This window comes from Schistocerca serialis, chromosome 4 (assembly GCF_023864345.2).
Source record: "Schistocerca serialis cubense isolate TAMUIC-IGC-003099 chromosome 4, iqSchSeri2.2, whole genome shotgun sequence".
NCBI classification, from domain to species: domain Eukaryota; kingdom Metazoa; phylum Arthropoda; class Insecta; order Orthoptera; family Acrididae; genus Schistocerca; species Schistocerca serialis.
Window position 1 is genome coordinate 608,594,794 of NC_064641.1, and position 15,684 is coordinate 608,610,477.

At 40.4% G+C, this 15,684-nt stretch overlaps 1 protein-coding gene and 1 non-coding gene across 2 annotated transcripts in view; both read right to left on the bottom strand.

Moving 5' to 3' along the window:
• The window catches only part of LOC126474635 (carbonic anhydrase-related protein 10), a 648,234-nt gene that overhangs the window by 428,864 nt on the left and 203,686 nt on the right, over nucleotides 1-15,684 (bottom strand). The gene's annotated exons all lie outside the window — the stretch shown is intronic.
• Nucleotides 5,854-5,928, bottom strand: Trnas-cga (transfer RNA serine (anticodon CGA)). The gene has a single exon. It is a non-coding gene; the product is annotated as a tRNA-Ser (tRNA).

The window sequence follows — 15,684 nt, forward strand, 5'->3', positions numbered from 1 at the left end:
GCCAGCTTGGTATCTTTCTTGCAGAGTCAATTTTTGTGACCTGAAGCGTAGTTTTGAGAAAATTCCCCAACTTCTCCTTTCGTGAAATCATGTGGTGAAGACCTTAGAGCTGACAGAGGAGGTATTTCTGCGTGATAAAAATGTGCCACAAAGGTACAGCATAATGTTATTTACTTCATTTACTTATTTTTGCTTTTGGGAAAAAGTGAGAGGAACATAATCTGAGGTAGTGTTCGATATATAGAAAGATTATTAATACTATTTCCACTTTTTTGGAAATTCACATTATGCTTTTGATGAAAGTAGTACTTTTTAAATATCTGAGTTCTACAATGGTATTTAACAATTTATGTCTGTATTCTGATAAGACACTTTAGCGTAGACTTTCTGATTTTGATGCTAGCCTTTATTACTGAGAACAAGTTTGAACCGTCAACCTCTTTTTTTGTTAATGAGGGGCTTTGTAAGGAGTTGCTGAAGGTTTAATGGATGACTTTTTTAGTTTCAGAATTGCAGTCGAACTTGCGAATTTTTTTGTAGGATTAGGATACTGAGGCTACCCGTGGAGGTTGTTATGTGACTATTGGTGATTACATCGTTCAATATACGATGAAGAAGATTACAGTTAGTCAGAGAGAAATGAGAATGGCACGTTTTGGATAAAGAAAGTCAGGAAAGAAGCGACAAATTACTGGAACATTGTGATTCTGGTATTCTGTGCAGTGCTGTTAATCAGGAAAGAGTTAATGTGGCTAATAGCGATTCACTCAATATGTCTGTCAGTCAATTTAAGCGGGTTGGAACCAGTGATATTACTGCCGTCAATCAAGAGATCAATGAAGTCATGAATGAGAGATCAATCGTGTGTCATGTGTCTCAGCCTCTCGAGTCTGCTAAAAGTTGTGATATTTCAGTTGGTGGTTCTGCAACTTCTATTGCTTGTCAAATTCAAACTGAATCGCTGGATATTCCTTCCCCTTCACTAACTGTCTGCGATGATAATATGAATAATTTATTGCTGGGATTATTGAGAGAATTTAAGGAACCTGAGGCTAATGTAAAGGAGTTACGAGATGATTTACCAGAACTTTGTGAAAAGGTGGAGAATACTGAAAATGAAAGCAATGACAGTAATAAAGAGCGGAGCAAGGGCTTTTCAGAGACGACAGACACTGTTATGAAGGACTTGATGAGAATTTAGCTGAAACAGTGGAACCCAGCTTAAGGAGGTTAAATAAGAAATTATTATTTTACTGGGACAGGTACACACTTTGGTGCACAGACGCGATTCTATTAGCGAACAAGTTACCGAAAGATCTAATGTACTTAGCACACAATTAAAGGAAGAGTTACATTCAGATCTCGATGAGAGAATTAGCACTGTTGAAAACAAACTTAGGACTGTTGGTGAAGGACAGAATGAATTTCAGGACGCTATTGATGAACAAATTAAACAAGATGGAGGAATATGAAAGGAACTGATATCTCATGGAAGAATTTTGATGAATGGAAGATTAGTTCACAGCAGGAGATATCATAAGTTGAGAATGAGATTAAACAAACTGTTTCAAAAGTTGATAATTATGGTTATGCTGTCTGTGCAAATGGCTGTTTGCTGAACACAGTTTAATGGTACTATGATATACTTATAATGGTTTTGGTGAATATGAGGGAGTGGGATCATTGTTAAGGTTTAAGGACATACAGATGGAGATTAATAAAAGAAGGGAAATATGTCAACAATTATATGAGGAATTGAAGTAAAAGTTGTTTGACGCATATGACTGTATCAAGGATGTTACTGATCCAAAGACAATCAAGGTGATTAGAGACGTTCATGTTCCTAAGATAAGGAAACTTATTTGTGTATTACTGGAGTTAATTATCGTTTATGAGTGACTTAAAGTGCTTAAATTTTTTGTGTACAAGTAAGAAAACTCCTTGGGATTGAGATGCCCCAGTGCAGGAAGAATTAAAGGGTGTGTAAGAAACTCTTTTGGAGGCTCCTCTCATCTTACATGCTAATTTAAGTAAATGTTTTAATTTAAGCTCAGGTAGTTCTAAGATGGATCTTGGTGCTGAACTTTACAAAGAATCTGCGGTAGATGGAATGATAAGGCATCGTACTGTTGCATCTAAAAGCCAGGTGTTCAAGTGTCAAACAACTATTCATTCAGCGAGCTTAAGGCTCTAGCTATTATGTAAGGTTTCTTGAAGTTCATGTGTTATTTATTCAGTGAGTGGACCAAGGTCTACACATATCACTGAGCTTTAGAAATTCTAATGAGAAGAAAGTTGACTAATGTTATTTAGCCAGGTGGAGATTGTATCCAGAAGAGTTTTACTTCACCAATGTGTATATTCCTAAAAAGGATTATGCTCTGTCCGACGTCTACTTGGGGAGAGTCATGAGGCCAAGGCTGATAGTAAAGAAAACGAAACCAATGTCATTTTGGTGCAGAATGTAGCATGTGATCATTCCATTGCGACTGAACCTGTGAATATTCATAAGGAGCGAGTTCAAAATAGTTAACGGAAGCAGATGAAGGCGACGTGGCGACATCAAGAAACGTTGGAATTAGGCAGTTTAGCCTGATGATACTTCTTTCAAGAAACTAAATGGAGATAGTTTGGAATGTGTTTCTCGTATGCTTGACCAATAAATCAACAAATTGATTTGGAACTCTAATTTGAAATGTACCCGCTTTAGTGCAATGTGTAAAAATGCATTCATAAGGTCTTGGTTACGTGAAATCTTTGTCAGAATGTGAAACTGGTGATCGTGTTTCATCAGGTACCTTTATTTCCAATCATTCTGTTGCGATTAAGAAACGTTGCTGCAGTTTATTTGTTTGGTCTTTTTCCAGAAGCTAATCAATGTTATACCAAAGTAAGAGATGATAAGCATAAGATGTCAGTAATATCTTTTATTATCATGCAGAAATTACTGCTGAAGATGAACCAGCTGTCCTGCAAGCTTTAAGCACTGCTAGATAAATTTGTTCCCTCGTGCGTTGGTCCATTTAGGGTGTGACGCTCGAACCACACAGAAGCAAGATTTCTACGAACCAATAAATTGAAAGGGTTACTTAATATTCCATATCTAAAAGCGCTGCATGAATAGCTACGTTGACATGTACAACAGAGATGTTACATTTCATTTGGAACTTTTGAAACCATTAAAACCACGAAAAGACGTTTATTATGGAAAAGATGTGGAGGGTGGATGAAAATCTGTAGCAGATATCAATATCGTGATTAATGAGTCACAAAATGTCGGACTTTATGCTTGCAAGTTATTGTATCAGCAGTAAGTGTTCCACGTATCATTATCACTTAAGGTTTTCCTTTTTCTTTACTGCTACCATAAACGAAGAGTTAGATATGCTGTGACCATTAAAGCTGTTATGTTTATTTGTATCCTTTTCTCGCGGTTGTGTATTGGTGTCTATATCTAGTAACTTTTTGGGTAATATTCTTTGGATGAGTTCTATCACTTTTGGTGATACGAGTACTGTGGGGAATGAAGCATGTCAGAGGCTGCTGCATGTAGAAGAGGATAAGTTTTCCCATGTTTGTATGCGGCGTATTCAAATATCAATCACTCTTTATCAATCTACTCCTTAGGATTTCAGCCAGCGAAAACACAAGGGTGTACCTCAGTTATTTTGTTTTTGCTTACTGGAGGAGTCCGACTTGTTCATGGTACAAATAAAATGTAAATTTTATAACAGTCTCTCTCTCAACAGGAATAGGTCGCTCCAGCAGATGTTAATATTGTGTAATTTTTAGAAGTATTCTTTGAGTATGTTATTAACCTGGCGTGGGGTGCGTCAGCTGTCTATTTCAGCGAGAACAGAAAAAATGGCACATCAGAATAATGACTAGTTCTGAGCATGGTCACCAGGAGTTAGTGCATTAGAGTTGGTTCCTGTAGTGGTGAATTCAGTGCAAAAGCTGTATGTATATTGGAGTGGTGTGTAGTATATGAGTAATTCTTGCTGTAACAAAATAAAATGGTAGTTTCCTGACACTACTCTTAGGACAATGGGTCAATTGTTTACTCTTATAGTATCTTATTATATTACATTTCAAATTACGTCTTGCTGGGAAAACCAGTTGTGGATGTTGTGAGCCACTTGGTCTTTTCACTCGAATATGGTACTACTTTAATGTCATCTATGATTTCTGAACAAGAACAGTTTCAGTTGCCAAGTTATTTAATGTCAACAACGCTTTTCGTCCTTTTGGGGCATCATCAGATTGTCTAAAAAAAACAAGAAACCAAACAATGACAAGTGGAGGAATAGGGCATGGTCCTATCTTGCAAGGCTACGGAGACAGCGTGAACCAAAAATAATAGAAACTTACGTAGAAGTAGCTGGATACCGCACCCATAAATCATAAAACCATATGAATGTGAACTAGTAAAAGTAGGTGGATACGTGACCCATCAGTTATAAAACCTCATATAATGTAAAATAAACACCAAGGTAGCCGACTACATAATCCATCCGACATGAAGCATCGAAACCATGAAGTGGACTTAATGAAAGGGGGCAAACAGCGAGAATAATACAGAGAAAGTAGAAATATGTGGCGGAAAAATTTCTCACGGTTATCGTTTGTTACCTTGAGTTCACCAACCGGCTTCGCCGTAGCAGTACAGGATATGGCCACGCTTACAAAGACGCGGTACAAGCTGATTTTTCTTTACAAAAATCCTGTTAATTATTGAACTAGTCAATGTTTTTTTTTTTTTTAACTTCGGAACAGACACTTTTGTTTTATCAGTACTGCATACCGTTTAGATGAATGAGTCTATAACATGTGTATCAGCTATTTATGTTGCACAACTAATAACAATGTTCATATGCAAACTAATTTTTGCAAATGCAATAATTAAGTGGGGTCTTTATACTATTGAGATATGAATTTTTGGAGAAGAGAGAGAAAAACTGACTGAGCACTGGAGTCGTAGACCTAGAGGGAATAGGGCTCATGGAGGTTCTGTTATAGCCACACTGACAAAGACCAAACACCACAGCTAAAACAGACGGAGAGATCTGACAGTGCCATAAACGACATGTCAGTGGTTGCAACAGGAACATCCCACCCTATGGATCGACGTATAAATGTATGCATGCGAAGGCTCGTCTTACTGGTCAATAAGAAAGCGTACCCGACTCAGAAGAGTGCAGTGAAGCCAGACCACAAGAGACTAACTGTAGCGTGGACATTATTTATGCCAAGTGATTTCACATGCTGGTATGTGGTTGTCCACATAATTTAAACATGGGCAGTGCGACTTCACTATTTCCAATTGTCTAACTACTTTTGTACTTCTATGGGGAAGCTTCAGTGATCTTCTTTACTCTCCTCCCTCTATTTATCGCTTCTATCACTAGAAGATGAAGCCGCACCTAAAGCAGTCAAGTCTTCATTTCTTGCAGACATGATATTGTGAGTGCCAGTGTCAGGGTACTTAGACAAATTCTGCCCACACCATCTTCTGTACTAATCAATTTAAATAATGCAGATGAAATAATCCACTTGCTCTCTCTTCGAAATTATCTAAGAATCTTGTTGCTTTCAGTGTCTAGTGTTTAACACATTTTAACAATAACTGCTGAATAAAAAATCATATCACTGAAACTTCAACATTTCGTTTTTGTCTTACTGATTGGAACATGTGTTATGTCATTGTATTCTGCTAGAACTGACTTCAGCGTAATATAAAAAAATTACACATATTGTGTATTACGATGTAAATAGGGATCACCAAACTGAAATTCAAGAAACTGTGCCCTAACAAGGTATAAAGTAAGAAACTTCCTGGAAGATTAAAACTGTGTGCCGGGCCGAGACTCGAACTCGGGACCTTTGCCTTTCGCGGGCAAGTGCTCTACCAACTGAGCTACCCAAGCACGACTCACGAACCGTCGTCACATCTTTAATTCTGCCAGTACCTCGTCCCCTACCTTCTAAACTTCGCAGAAGCTCTCCTGCATACCCTGCAGAGCACTTGCCCGCGAAAGGCAAAGTTCCCGAGTTCGAGTCTCGGTCCGGCACGCAGTTTCAATCTGCCATGAAGTTTCTTATTAGCGCACACTCCGCTGCAGGGTGAAAATTTTCATTCGGGAAGGTATAAAGTAAGCCAAGATCATTGCCATGAAATTACCTGTTTATCACGTGATAATCAATCCTACTGTTAATCTGGTGACTGAATAATTTTTGGCTGTCAGAGCACGTTCCAGATCTGTTCAATTTACTCATAAAGGGGCGATGGAAGGCGAGTGCTTATCTGGCACTTTCATCTCTCCACAGTTTTTATATTTGCAGTAGATAGTGATATTTAACATTGGCTGTTTTACGCAGGCATGTTACAATCCGTTTTGATAAACTAATACAATTTTTGCCTAGTCACTGACGTAGTTTTCATCTTTGACGAGTCAGTTTGCTTTCGACCACTGGGAATGATTCGAGGGTTGCTCATGCTGCTCTGTTCGTTTGAAAGCGAATCCGGCACTTTATTCCATTCTGTTCTAATGCAAGTTCTGGTGCTGTTCACATCTACATCTACATCTACATCTACATTGATACTCCGCAAGCCACCCAACGGTGTGTGGCGGAGGGCACTTTACGTGCCACTGTCATTACCTCCCTTTCCTGTTCCAGTCGCGTATGGTTCGCGGGAAGAACGACTGTCTGAAAGCCTCCGTGCGCGCTCTAATCTCTCTAATTTTACATTCGTGATCTCCTCGGGAGGTATAAGTAGGGGGAAGCAATATATTCGATACCTCATCCAGAAACGCACCCTCTCGAAACCTGGCGAGCAAGCTACACCGCGATGCAGAGCGCCTCTCTTGCAGAGTCTGCCACTTGAGTTTGTTAAACATCTCCGTAACGCTATCACGGTTACCAAATAACCCTGTGACGAAACGCGCCGCTCTTCTTTGGATCTTCTCTATCTCCTCCGTCAACCCGATCTGGTACGGATCCCACACTGATGAGCAATACTCAAGTATAGGCCGAACGAGTGCTTTGTAAGCCACCTCCTTTGTTGATGGACTACATTTTCTAAGGACTCTCCCAATGAATCTCAATCTGGTACCCGCCTTACCAACAATTAATTTTATATGATCATTCCACTTCAAATCGTTCCGCACGCATACTCCCAGATATTTTACAGAAGTAACTGCTACCAGTGTTTGTTCCGCTATCATAAAATCATACAATAAAGGATCCTTCTTTCTATGTATTCGCAATACATTACATTTGTCTATGTTAAGGGTCAGTTGCCACTCCCTGCACCAAGTGCCTATCCGCTGCAGATCTTCCTGCATTTCGCTACAATTTTCTAATGCTGCAACTTCTCTGTATACTACAGCATCATCCGCGAAAAGCCGCATGGAACTTCCGACACTATCTACTAAGTCATTTATATATATTGTGAAAAGCAATGGTCCCATAACACTCCCCTGTGGCACGCCAGAGGTTACTTTAACGTCTGTAGACGTCTCTCCATTGATTACAACATGCTGTGTTCTGTTTGCTAAAAACTCTTCAATCCAGCCACACAGCTGGTCTGATATTCCGTAGGCTCTTACTTTGTTTATCAGGCGACAGTGCGGAACTGTATCGAACGCCTTCCGGAAGTCAAGAAAGATAGCATCTACCTGGGAGCCTGTATCTAATATTTTCTGGGTCTCATGAACAAATAAGGCGAGCTGGGTCTCACACGATCGCTGTTTCCGGAATCCATGTTGATTCCTACATAGCAGATTCTGGGTTTCCAGAAATGACATGATACGCGAGCAAAAAACATGTTCTAAAATTCTACAAGAGATCGACGTAAGAGATATAGGTCTATAGTTTTGCGCATCTGCTCGACGACCCTTCTTGAAGACTGGGACTATTTGTGCTCTTTTCCAATCATTTGGAACCCTCCGTTCCTCTAGAGACTTGCGGTACACGGCTGTTAGAAGGGGGGCAAGTTCTTTCGCGTACTCTGTGTAGAATCGAATTGGTATCCCGTCAGGTCCAGTGGACTTTCCTCTATTGAGTGATTCCAGTTGCTTTTCTATTCCTTGGACACTTATTTCGATGTCAGCCATTTTTTCGTTTGTGCGAGGATTTAGAGAAGGAACTGCAGTGCGGTCTTCCTCTGTGAAACAGCTTTGGAAAAAGGTGTTTAGTATTTCAGCTTTACGCGTGTCATCCTCTGTTTCAATGCCATCATCATCCCGTAGTGTCTGGATATGCTGTTTCGAGCCACTTACTGATTTAACGTAAGACCAGAACTTCCTAGGATTTTCTGTCAAGTCGGTACATAGAATTTCACTTTCGAATTCAATGAACGCTTCACGCATAGCCCTCCTTACGCTAACATTCGAGTCTGTGTGTTTTTTGGTGGAACTCGGTTGGGAGAGAAAACTGCTTTCATGTTTTCGAGGTCCATAGTGCTGCTCATATTCAACAATGAATTGTGAATCGGGTGAGACTGTTACAATTTATTTACCATGGTGAAGTCTATTATTGTGCGAAGATTATGTTTGCACTGCTGTGTCACCATCACTTAGTGCGTGGGAATTGGGCTGCAGGGGACTGATGACCTCAGATGTTAAGTCCCACAGTGCTTAGATCCAAAATTGGGCTGTGCGCTGAGGCATAGTGAAATTAGAACTCAAAGCTTGCTTACAGTTAATTGAATTGACGCTGATTGTAGTGTCGTAATTATTTTTTCACTTCATAATACTATAAATTCGGAGGTGTTACCGTCTCCTAAGGTGTATAGTAGTTTTCACTTATTAAAGAACTTTAATTTGAGATAAAGATGTTACTATTGCTTATTGTCAATCTAAATCTACTATTTGATTGTTTGAGTATCTCGGGCGGCCAGAGTGGCCGAGCGGTTCTAGGCGCTACAGTCTGGAACCGCGCGACCGCTGCGGTCGCAGGTTCGAATCCTGCCTCAGGCATGGGTGTTTGTGATGTCCTTAGGTTGGTTAGGTTTAAGTAGTTCTAAGTTCTAGGGGACTGATGACCACAGCAGCTAAGTCCCATAGTGCTCAGAGCCTTTTGAGCCGTTTGAGTATCTCGGTGACACTGTGAAAATATTTTCTTACACTGATTGAAAATACAATTGCTTATCAACCTATTTATTTCGGATTTCCTTCGAAATATAAGCTATCATTGTGTGTATTAATTTACTAGAGCGTGCCACTTCGTTTGGGCACCACCTTGTGGAAACATGTGACATCGCTTTAACATGTACAACCACTAAAGCGCAAACTTTTACGAAATTACTTAGGAGTGACAGTCAAGGTTTAGATGCTCACTCGGATGATTGAATTATTTTGCATAACAATTGGTGATTACAAAGCTGAGCACACTACATCCCTACATTACGATCCATTACAATCTGTGCAACAGAAAAGTGTTACAAATGCAGATACTATTTATTTCTGTTGCACTGAGTATGTGGAAGTGTATGAGTTTGTGTGTTTGTGAATGAGTGAGTGAGTGAATAATTCTATTCAACTTCATTAGTCAGTGCTTCAAAACAGCTTTTATGGGGTATCTGGGTTATACATTTTACATATTTTGAAAGTATCTGTGTTTGATATTATCGCTACCTATAGAGATAGTCCTTGATCTATAAACACCAACGTCTTTCATTGTCGTTTTGCAATGTCCAACAACAATGTCATGTAAGCACCATCATCGCCAACGAACAACCTTATACTTTTGCTAATCCGGTATCATTAATCTTTACAATATGTATATTGAGAACATGACATTTCTATTGCACTTCCTTGTAGCACACCACTTGCTATTTGAATTTATTTAGGTCACGTTTCGGAAATATAGAAAGACGGCATATACATGTTCACCTGCATTTATCATTTGGCACTGTGTAGTGTGTGAATGGATCAAGTTTTGTTTTACACCAGCGGTTTTTCCTCATTCCGACCTGAGTCTTTCAAATAAGCTTGTTACCCTCCAGGAATGCCATAATGTCGGACTTGGAATACGCTCTAAGATCCAACAATAGAGAGATATGGGTAATATTGGTCATTAATTCTGTACATCTGATCTTTAAAACTTTTTGTATACAGGAGCAATCGGCACTTTATTCAAGTCACGTAAGCCCATTCACTGTACTAGGAATTCTCGATAAATGTGAGATAGGAAGGATAGAGTCCGAAAATGGCCTCATTGTGCGTCTAATTTAGTACGACTAGTCGAATCGTGTGATACCCAGATTTGAGGGGCGTTCGGGTGTCACAGTGTCCCGATGTAGGACAGCCTGGGAACTCAAAGGCAGACATACTTCTTCGGCACGCCTCCAGTCGACCAAGTCTGATCTCCTCACATCTGCGCCTGCTATCCGAGAAAAAGTAATGGACTCCGTGCAATTTGTGTCACCCCGCACCACTGGTTGGAGACCAGCAGTACCCTTAACTAGGAAATTACCATCTCAAGTAAAGGCTACCGTTAGCATCTCAACGAGGACGGCTGCGCTTCGAGTGGTACCCCTCGAGATGTGTTGTCTTCATCGTTTCATCATCATTCACGAAAGTGGCGAGATTAGACTGCACAAAGGTTGGGAATTTTTACGGACGCTGATAACCTCGCTGTTGAGCGCCCCACAAACCAAACATCAACCTCATCATCGAGTGGTACCGTGGCTGAGGTGTATGGACTACTGATGAATGGCGTCGCGCTGCGTTCAGCGATGAACTGCAGTACCTTAGATCTCCATCGTCGATGATGATGACAGTAACCTGGGGAAAGGCCCCGTTCTCCTAATTCGTTGGAGTGGCACAGCGGTACTCTTGACGTCACGGATGGTACTGATTGAGGGAACTGCGCCGCTACAACGGTACATCATGCACATTTTCTGTCTTCATGTTGATGTACTCCCAGGGCCAGCAAGATCGCCGGATCGGTCCTCAATAGAACGCATAAGGAACAGTCAAATGGAAGCGAGACAAACGGAAAAATGTGTGTAAACTCTTTATTATTTCAAAAGTAATAGCCATAACGGTTAATTTATTTTTCCCATTGTCAGAAAAGACACAGCGGGCTGACGTATTGCTAAGATTGTTTCGACTATGCTGCGGAAGCTTCACTATGAAGCCATTATACATGCAACACACAGCATCGATCTCTCCTCATGCGATTTACATATTATTGGTGCCCTGAAGCGAGACATTCGTAGCCGTCAATTTCTTAGGGCGAAGAGGTGATCGCCTGGTTGTGATCGTCGTAGGAAACCGCCAACATTTTCTCATGGTGACGTTGACCGTCTTGTCTCACCGTGGCGTAATTCTATTAATGCTTATGTCGATCACATTTGAAATAATTAACAGTTTACTTCCTTTTATCCATTTCTCTAGTTTTCATTTGACTGCCGTTGGATGTGGGACTGATTGGCGGCAATTCCGTCCCAGTGTCTCTATCCAGGATATCAAGGACGATGTACAAGTTGTGGCCACGTTGCCTCAGAAGATATTGACGCCATTTTCAGCCGAATTGTTGCATGCATCAAGGCCAGGCAGGTGGCAGCGTTGTACTATTAAGTGGGCTTACGCTTCTAAGGTATCTGTGAATATGACTTGATTATGTAATCACTGCTCACGTACGCTCTCAACCCGGGAAGTTTCAATTCGTGTTCCCCCCTTTCAGGGTGCAAATTTTTTTGGACTGTTAATGTATTTCGTAGAGAATTACGTGGGCACTCTAAATAGTAATGCCTTCGAATTTTTTATTCTATCCGCAATATCAGTTGAGATATTACACGTCAGGAGCCGACAAACTGGTCTCTCGTTAGGAGAACTGTGTTCGTTGCCAAGGTGAGTATGTTGACAAATAAATATACAGACAATGAAGAATGAAGGTGCAGAATGTTTATGAAATTTGTTTTATTTAAAAATCTTTAAGAATACAAATGTTTTTCTGTGGGGTCCGTCTGTAGTAAAACCCAATTTTGTTTTTATCTCAAACATGTTTCACTGCAATTGCACCACCGACAGTGGGATTTTATTTTATTGATGTGAAACATAAAGAATCTTCTTTCATGTTTGTATACATGTAAATATTAGTTTTTAAATTCGTATTTACAGAATTTCGAAGAAACACAGAGAATTATGACTCATACTTTTTTACCAAGTGGTGTGTTTTTCCAGATGTGTTATGATTTTACAGTGACTGGTTTCTTTCACAGTTTTTGATCTGCAACCATACGCAACTTAATGTAGACTAATTATTTCAGCAAAAAATTACGATTTGGGGCCTGTAACGGCTATGACTATGCCTGGAATTAATTAATTCTATGTGGAAGGTTTTGTGTGTGTGTGTGTGTGTGTGTGTGTGTGTGTGTGTGTGTGTGTGTATCTATTTACATTATTTTTCACTTACGTTTTCTGTTTTTCTCATCTTCACTGTGATGTTTTATATATATTATGATGTCACTGTCACTATTACACTGTTTACCAGCTGTAAAAACAAGATGGCGCACAGTGGAACAGTTGGTGTAAAAACAAGATGGCTGACAGTAGGATAGTTGAGGTGTTCGTGGGATTGTTCTGAAACTTTCATAGGTGTCTGTCCATTGTGTGCGTGTGTAGGAAAAGCGAAAGGGAGGGAGAGAGAGAGAGAGAGAGAGAAAGAGAGTGGGATTGAGGATTTTTCATTGTTACTATTATTATTATTTAATTTTACTTATTATTTTAAATTATTTGTGTGTGGTGCGCGCGCGTGTGTGTGTGTGTGTGTGTGTGTGTGTGTGTGTGTGTGTGTGTGTGTGTGTGTATGTATAAGTGTGTTGGGTGGGGGAGGCTCCATAGGTGTTACCTATTAATCCTTTGAGGTCAGAGAACAGAGTTCCATTGCAGAGAGCTGTGTATTCATTTATTAAGAAGTTTCACATATGAAATGCAGAGCATTACTTTTCAGCACGCCGTCATCTCAGCATATTTCTGTAACACTTGACGAAAATTCTCTCAAACTTCAATATGTGTCACTGGCTACCTGGAAAAAAGTTATTGTAACAGTATGGCACCCATACCACCTCTATGGCTCACTATGGGGATGATGAACGTAAAACATAAATAAAATAAATCAGGCACGCGTGAAGCAATTTTGACCAAATCTGGTTCATACATAACTCATTATATGTATTAGAATATTGCGAGCCTAAGATATTACTACCACTCCCAGGCGTGCGGGTGCAGGCAGAAGCTCATTTGTTAGTGGACTTTTGTTTGTAGGTTTAAAACGACTGTTGCTTTAAAAAGTCCCAGACATTTGCGATAAACTAATTTAGAGAACAAAGCGATGGAGTGTGATGAATCTGAAGGAATGAGATGAAATACTTACCCTTTTAATAATAAAATAATTGCTTCTAAGGTTGAAAAACTTTCAATGAAATTTTACATGTGTGTTACCAAAGCTGAATTACAAGTTTACTCAGGATTCAGATGAAAAGATATATGTGAAATAAATGTGAAACATGTATGTGTCTGAAATATATTTGCCATATATCTATACCGACTAAGCAGTGAGGAAAAAATCTACATTCTAATATTTTTTTTTAATTTTAAAAAGCCGTTGACTGGCTCCGTTGCAGTCGTAAAAGACGTGCACATAATTAATTTATATGAGCTCATTCTGCTGAGTTTTTCAGTGGACAATTAGTATGAATTAAACCAGCGTTCAATTCCCACAAGTCGCGCTCCCTCACGTCAGGTTCCCAGTGGTACACGGTCAAACACAAGGAAGTTCCGTTGGCGAAACTGGTTAGGCATTTCTTTACTTCAAAAATGTTAAACGGTATTTTTACAGCTTGGAATGTGTTCGATTTCGCTGAAAGCCGACTTCTTGTGTAACGCGTCTCATCCTAACCATTATTTTTCTTCCTAATATCGACGTTGCTTTCTGAAAGCGCCTGTGAATTACAATTACAAATAACGGTGAAAGAAAGTAAATTTGTAAACTGAATTTCATGAAATTCGGGCTACGAACATTCTTACTACATGACACGCTCAAAGTTTTGGATCCACTCAATACTGAAATTTATGCTTTATAGCGACTTAATTAGAAAGACAGAAAAGTATTGGAAGTATGAAGTGTAGACGCAAAATAATTAGCCGGAAAGAATATTTAAAATTTCACTTTCAAGGTTTGATTATTTGGACAATTGCTGTATTTGAATTAAATATACCAGATGGTTATAATTAAGCTTTCCCTATATAATACGCTATAACAAGGAAACCAATTACCGTAGGAGTACCAAACTTGGTAGCATTAATGTCCAGAGTATGAGGTGCACGGTTTTTATGCGTCATAGCGCCACTGTCCAGTCCCAACTATGGCCATCAGATGCTGTGATCAGTCGTCGTGATTCAGAGTCTCATACACATGATACACATGACCAGTCGCAATGCACTTGACGTATCAGCATGAGCTTGGACAAAAGGAGCAGGGCATTATTGGCTAATTTCTGTTATCGAAACAAGAGAGTAATGCTGCAGTTGCACTTCGAAAATACCACTGGCTGAAAGGATTATTGAAGGGTCCTGATTCTCTACCTGCTGTTCGGAGCATGACGACGGAGTTCGAATCAACTTGTGAACTGGGCGTCGCTCCGTGAAAAGGCCGACAAGCGGTTGCACCACAGGTGTTTGATGAAATCGTTGTCGCTATGGCAGACAACGCTGCGTGCAATTCCTGATCGTCAAGCAGTGTGCATGCTGTGTCATGACAGTTGAACATGCCGTGGTCCATTGTATGGAAGGTGCTTCAAACCATTCTCAAATGGTATCCATACCAGATCCATATCGTACAGCAGCTTGTATCACAGGACGCACAACGACTTGTAGTCGCTCCTACATTCTCGCAAGGTTTTAAGTTGACGAGAGCTGGCCCTGGACCATCCTATGGACATAAAAAGCTCACTTTTCTCTGATAGACGAGTTGAATACGCAGTATTGCCGAGTGTGGGGATCTTCACTTCCAGTCACTCTGCATGACGTTCCACTGTATGGTGAACGTATCACCATATGGTGTGGCTTCACCGCTACGTTCATCATTGGCCCATTGTTTTTTGAACAGTTTGGCGCTCAAGGACCAAAGATGTTCAGTGTGACTGGCCAGCACTACTGCGATATGATTCGCCAGTATGTCATAGCCGCCCTACAGGAGAGAGACGCATTGAATTCAACAGTTTTCACGCAAAATGGCGCCTGCCCCCCCCCCCCCCCCCCCCCCCACCCAGCACATCGCTCGTGAAGTTCACCTGCTTCTCCGATACGCATTTGGAAACGATCGAATTATCAGCTGATCGTTTCCAAATGCTTGGCCAGCACGATCACCTGATCTCACTCCCTGTGATTTCTGGTTGTGGAGCTACCTGAAGCATAGGTTTTACCAGGGGAACATTCACACATGTGCTGATCTGAAGCGCATCATATCAAGAGAGGTAGCCAGCATGCCTACGGACAATCTTCATTCTGCTATGCAGAATACAATCCCGCTCTTTCAGACTCTTCTGGGCAGTGATGGGCGCCATACTGAGCCTCCCTTGTAGCAGTACTGGCACCGATGTGTAATGGTATGTGGTGCCGTAGCAGCACATTAAATTTATTTCAGTTGAATTTATTCTGTATTATTTTCTTC